The sequence below is a fragment of the Danio rerio genome, chromosome 9 (assembly GCF_052040795.2).
Source record: "Danio rerio strain M-AB ecotype USA chromosome 9, GRCz13ab, whole genome shotgun sequence".
Classification (NCBI taxonomy): domain Eukaryota; kingdom Metazoa; phylum Chordata; class Actinopteri; order Cypriniformes; family Danionidae; genus Danio; species Danio rerio.
Window position 1 is genome coordinate 3,023,857 of NC_141029.1, and position 6,898 is coordinate 3,030,754.

General features: G+C 37.1%; 1 long non-coding RNA gene across 1 annotated transcript; it reads right to left on the bottom strand.

Moving 5' to 3' along the window:
* Window positions 1-1,148: 1,148 nt before the first annotated feature.
* Window positions 1,149-4,851, bottom strand: LOC147835207 (uncharacterized). The gene is made up of 3 exons (XR_015499165.1): window positions 4,724-4,851; window positions 4,078-4,639; window positions 1,149-2,860 (listed from the first exon to the last, which is right to left on the bottom strand). It is a non-coding gene; the product is annotated as an uncharacterized LOC147835207 (long non-coding RNA).
* Between the last annotated feature and the right edge of the window lie 2,047 nt (window positions 4,852-6,898).

The following is a 6,898-nucleotide window of genomic DNA, read 5'->3' on the forward strand; positions in this document are numbered from 1 at the left end:
GAAATGTGGGTCCCACTTTATATTAAGTGTCCTTAACTACTATGTACTTGCATCAAAAAATAAATACAATGTACTTACTGTGTTAATAATGTATTTGAGAACACTTGTGGTGCTCTTGAGTTGGGATAGAGGTTGGGTTATGGACAGGTTTGCTGGTATGGGTAGGTTTAAGGGTGGGTTAAGGTGTAGGGAATGGTCAGCAGTGTATTTATAAATGTAGTTACAGAAGTTAATTACATATGTAATTACATTAAGGTATTCAATTAAGCATAAGTACACAAAAAATATATGTATTTACACAATAAGTACATATTAACAAACTATTAATTCCTGTGTAAGTACATATAAGTTAAGGCCACAATATAAAGTGAGACTGAAATGTGTTGAAAAAATCTGCTCTCTGTTAAACAGAAATTGGGCAAAAAATAAATAAACAGGGGGGCTAATAATTCAGGGGGTTTAATAATTCTGACTTCAACTATATATATATATTGAGTCACAAGTTCCATTCAAATGGTTTATTTTTTTAAAGATCTGCTGCTGCTTTCAGTGGTACAGCAATAAATGTCATGTAAAATGCATTCAAACTCACATTATTAACTCTGAGTAAAGCACATGAGGTGTTTCTAAAATGTATATTTCAGGTTGTGGTTAGGACATAAACTCATTTTAATATGGAGAATATTCCTTTCTATCACGTGCCGTTGCTTTCATTTAAAACATGATTTAAATCAGGCTTTAGGCTCGATAGTTAAGCACACTCCTGTTGGTGTCGTCAATCTAGCAACCTGCACTTGCGTTTGTTTTGAACCAGGAGTGCAATACCTAGTTTAACCACTGGGTGTCAAGTTTACATACTGCACCTTTAAATCCAGCCCATATCAATTGTTAGCAACCACTTGCCTTAAGAACGTTTTGTAAATCCAATGAATACTTTTTTCAGCGTACCAAATTTCTGGCAAATGTGGCACTTTTATATTTCACTAAAAAGTCAGAGTGTATTTAAGCAGGAAAAAAAAAATGCAGAACTCTTCTGGTAAATCAGCGATGCACAATTACAGTACCCAGGTCTTGGCGAGCTCTAGCTTTTCTTCCACTTTCAGTGATGTTTTATTAAGTCGCCATTTTCTTTCTCTCTCTCTCTCTCTCTCTCTCTCTCTCTCTCTCTCTCTGTGTTTCTTGCCGTAATAACATGCCCCGCAGTCCTGCTCTTCTGTGAATTGTACTTCTTGGACATCTAGGTACAGTTGACAAGTTAATACGAACTCCACACACAGGTATTCATTTCCAGTGACGCTATCATATGATTGCTTTGCATTTTATGTTAAAATAGTCTTCGTCTGTCTCTGAACAGACTGAAATGCAATTTTGCCAGCATAACACGCGTGACATTTGATGGACCTTCACAATGAGAGTGTGCTGGATCTTTATTAGCCGCTTTAAAAGCACTCGAGTGGAGACGTTCAACCTGAGCCTAAATCAATTAACCCTCATCCACACACACACAAAAAGAAACTCTTCTACATGTTCGAGATACATGCTTTTACCATGATTTATAGAAAACTCCCACCTACCGTTGAAGTCAGAATTATTAGCCCTTCTGAATATTTTACCTAATTTCTGGAGTGAAGATCCGTTTAAAATGATTAAAGACCTACAAGACTATAGGTGTATTCGACTTCATGCAGCGCTGCGCAGATCGATCGAAATCGGTCTTAAATCGGTGCATGCTGGTTAGAAATTTTGTCCGGATTGATGCTGCGCCGACGCCTAAATGTTAGCTCAAATAAGTCTTACAAACTTGTAATAAAATAATTATAATCAATGATCCTGACACCCTAAAGGTTTCTTAACAAATTAAGGTAAAGAACGATTTTATTAAATAGTTATAAAATGATTTTTAGGATAACAATATATATGCAGTTGAAGTCAGAATTATTAGCCCATCTTTGATTTTTTTTCTTTATTAAACATTTCCTAAACGATGATAAACAGAGCAAGCAAATTTTCACCGTATGTCTGATAATATTTTTTCTTCTGGAGAAAGCTTTATTTGTTTTATTTCAACTAGAATAAAAGCAGATTTAAAATTTTTAAAAACTATTTTAGAGACAAAATTATTAGCCACTTTAAGCTACATTTTTTTCCGATAGTCTACAGAACAAACCATCGTTATACAATAACTTGCCTAATTACCCTAACCTGCCTAGGTAACCTAATTAACCTAGTTAAGCCTTTAAACGTCACTTAAGGCTGTATAGAAGTGTCTTGAAGAATATCTAGTAAAATATTATTTATTGTCGTCATGACAAAGATAAAATAAATCAGTTATTAGAAATGAGTTATTAAAACTATTATGATTAGAAAATTGTTGAAAAATCTTCTCTCCGTTTGTCACACAACCAGCGATTGCTCTCCAGAGATCGCTGGTTCTCACACGAACTTCAGGACTACACTTCCGCATTTCCCAGGACTACATTTTCATACATGCACTGCTCCCAGACACCCATGCTCACACATCTAGCTTGATTGCACTCACCAGCTGCACCTCCACTTATAAGCCACTCATGAACCCATCCAGTTTGCCGAGTCTTGTTTACCTAGTGTGACATTACAACGCATTTCCCTGTCTTATTTCTCTGAGTTAGACCCTAACCTTGTATTCCCTCATCTCCTGTTTAGCTGCCTGCCTTTTGACCTGTTGCCTGTTAATACGACTACGATTTTGGATTTGCCTGCACATACCTGTTTGTACCTGATTTGACCACTGCTTGCCTGACGCTGAATGAACCTGCATATTGGATCTTACCTCCAGTTGTCCTCTGTCACTCCACACAGTCGTTACACCGTTAAACAGAAACTGGGGAGAAAAAAACATACAGGGGACTTATTATTCGTGAGGGATAATAATTCTGACTTCAATGATTGCGCTCAAGTGCATCAAATGAAAAGCAAATGTGAAGTGTCTCAAAGGGGGCGGGACATGTCAAATACTAAAGTATGAGGTGACGTCAAAAATAAATAAATAGTAACTAAATAAATAAATAGATTATATATATATATATATATATATATATATATATATATATATATATATATATATATATATATACACACACACACACACACACACACAGTTGAAATCAGAATTATTAGCCCCCCTAAATTATAAGACTGCTTTTTCCCCCAATTTCTGTTTAACGGAGAGAAGATTTTTTTCAACACATTTCTAAACATAATAGTTTTAATAATTCATTTCTAATTACTGATTTATTTTATATTTGCCATGATGACAGTAAATAGTATTTGACGAGACACTTCTATACAGCTTAAAGTGACGTTTAAAGGCGTAACTAGGTAAATTAGGGTAACTAGGCAGGTTAGGGTAATTAGGCAAGTTATTGTATAACGATGGTTTGTTCTGTAGACTATCGGAAAAAATTATATAGCTTAAAGAGGCTAATACTTTTGTCCCTAAAATAGTTTTTAAAAAATGAAAAACTGCTTTTTTTCTAGCCGAAATAAAACAAATAAAGCTTTCTTCAGAAGAAAAAATATTATCAGACATACTGTGAAAATTACCTGAATCTGTTAATCATTGTTTAGGAAATATTCAAAAAACAACAAAAAAAAAAGTTCAAATTCAAAGCGGGGCTAATAATTCTGACTTCAACAATATATATATATATATATATATATATATATATATATATATATATATATATATATATATATATATATATATATATATATATATATTACATTACAATAACTACATATATATTTAATATATAATTTAGCTGAAAATGACAAACCTAAAGCTTTGAATGTTTATATCTTCTAAATGAACACTAGATCATAGATAACCTTACGGCTAGCATAATGATACTAACATCTAAAAAAGTAATTTTGACTTTCCTAGAACTTTAAATGAGATTCAACTCATGATCTCAATCTAGAGAATCAACTTTAAATCCCTAAAACTTTAGATTTGTTGAATCCATTCTGTCCCTGTACAGTGTGTAATCAAATGGGATACGCTTTGCAATTTTGCTAACATACAACCTGTGCTCTTACCTGTAGTGTGCGCATGTAAAACTTGTTCTTTAACAGCTCAGTTTCCCCTCTCGGCAGCCAATCAGCGGTGTGTGAATTTGCTCATGTTCGACACCCTGCGGTCGCTTGGCTTGATTCCTGCACCATGTGAAGTGGATAAAGAGTTTTTCACTGCGCGAAAGGGTTAACCCTTCACTTCAGGCCCAGCTACTGGCTTTGTCACTCCGTTCTTTATGTGGATAATTAAGTCACTTTAAAGCGATCTTTTGTTTCTTTTCTTAGGTGTGTAATGAGGGAGATCGCTTCGATACGCGCCCAATCAGAAACAGCTAATCTGACCATATTGTTTGACAAGTGTGTTCCTCACTGCTCTCTGCCACAGGAGATGTAATCTGAAACAATTATGCCAATTCCTCAGAACAGTATGGTGCGGGTAAGTAGCTTGTTTTCCACCTTCGTCAGGTTACATTCAATGGCCTCTCGAACGCCATCGTCTAGAATGGGAGTCTCAAGAGTTCGAGGGTAGTTAGCCGAAGTTTACGAACTTGAGAAGCAACTTCTTGGCTGCTGCTGCTGGTTTGCGCTGGAACAGATTGTGTTTTAAAAGCTATCATTTATTGGGCAACCTAAAGGGATAGTTCACCCTAAAATGAAATTATTTACTCACCCTTAAGTGGTTCCAAAACATCTACGAGTCACCTGCTTCTGTTGACCACAAAGCAGATGAAGAAAACTGGAAACTGCTTGGACAATGAAACTGTCAGATTTTAGACCACAGTTATTCCTTAGTATGGTGCAGGGCGTCCTTTTGCAGCCAGTACGGCATAAGTTAACCTTGGGAAGGACAGATAAAAGTCCTGCACAGTTGCCAAAGGGATTTTGAGCCGATCTTCTTGCAGAATAGTGACCAGGGGCCTCATGTACGAAGACTTGCGTGGAAATCTTACTAAAACATTGCGTACGCACAAAGCTGTAAATGTGCGTACGCAGTAAAAAATTCAGATGTATGAAACACTGCGTACGCCGAATCCCACGCATATTCTTTTGTACATCCGAATGAACGTGAAACTGAGCGCAACATGCACGAGCACAAAACCCCTCCCTGCCTCCTCCCCCGTATGAATATGCTAATGACTATGCTAATGGAAAAACCCAACGAAAAAGCAACGGCAAAAGCAAGCAAGAAGAGAAACTTTGAACAGAATGTGAATTGGAGATGCTGCTTTTGGAGGTAGACCGGAGAAAAGCGGTGTTATTTGCAAGTTTGTTCTCTGGAATTAACAACAAAAGAAAAAAATAGAGTGAGAGAGTTTAGCTGATGCGGTTAACACAGTTGGGTCTGAACATCGCACTGAGTGCATTAACAAAAGAAATAGTGTGGTTTATATCTGTAAAATGTTGCAGTACCCTTAGCAGTCTCAGTGGCGCACCTCGTAAGACGCATGTGATCATGTATTGACACGTTCGAGCATGAACTCGGTTCGAATCCAGCGTCTGATGAACTCTTTCTTCTTTTTACCCTCGCTACATATCAGATTTTGCATACTATTTATCACGAGAAAGACACGTAGGAATCATCAATAAGTTTGTGCATCATATTTTATTTGCACATTTATTGAATGGAAATGTTTCTGATTCACGCATGCAAATTCATCTTCAGATAGTGTCTTTATAGCAATGTGCGTGCGGTAGATAGCTCAGATCACATTGGGAAAACAGGCAACCGCTGCAAATTGTGCTTTAATGTTTAGCTGGTCAACTGTATGGTATGGAAACCTTATATACCTGCTAGATGAACCCGTCTCATACAGCTGCCATTGCAAGGCTCAGACACTTTGTAGAGAGGAATTTAACACAACTGCCTCTAGGAGTCGCCAATGGAAATAAAACAGACACGCACAAAAAATGTGCGTACGCCAGCCAGAAAGCTGCCGTGAACCTGCGCACATTCCCACGTTCAGTTCATTGTTAGTAAATCCAAACGTGAGCGATTCTGAGCGTGAAACCTGGCGTACGCAAAGTTTTTGTGCGTACGCAGTGTTGATACATGAGGCCCCAGGTCTATTTGTGATGCAGGTTTCCTGACTCGCTCCTCCAAATCACCCCAAAGTGACTCAATAATGTTTACATCTGTATAGGCAAAATCTGATATGTAGCGGGGGAAAAAAAAGAGAAAGTTCATCAGACGCTGGATTCGAACCGAGTTCATGCTTGAACGTGTCAAAATATATTGTCATGCAAAAATTTTTTTTTACACCAATACATCGCACTATTTCTTTTTTAAATGCACTCAGTGCGATGTTCAGATCCAACTGTGTTGACCGCATCAGCTAAACTCTCCCACTCTATTTTTTCCTTTTGTTGTTAATTCCGGAGGACAAACTTGCAAATAACACCGCTTTTCTCCGGTCTACCTCCAAAAGCAGCACCTCCAGTTCATATTCTGTTCAAAGTTACTTTTTTTGCTTGCTTTTGCCGTTGCTTTTTCGTTTGGTTTTGCCAAAGTAGAGTCATTAGCATATTCATACAGGGGAGGAGGCAGGGAGGGGTTTTGTGCTCGTGCATGTTGCGCTCAGTTTCACGTTCATTCAGATGTACAAAGAAGATGCGTAAACCTCATGTTACTTTGTTGCATGTTTGCAGCTTTCTTTTAATAAATTTCTTGATTGTTTTTTTTTTTAAACAAACACAACGACATACAAATTGAGTCCAACGAACATTATCCTAGACCTCAAAAAATCTCCTGGCTGGCTCGCCACAATTCGACCACGATTCTCTGTTGTCAAACAGAAAAATTAAAAATACACTTATTTACCACCATCATTCATTCATTCATGCATTT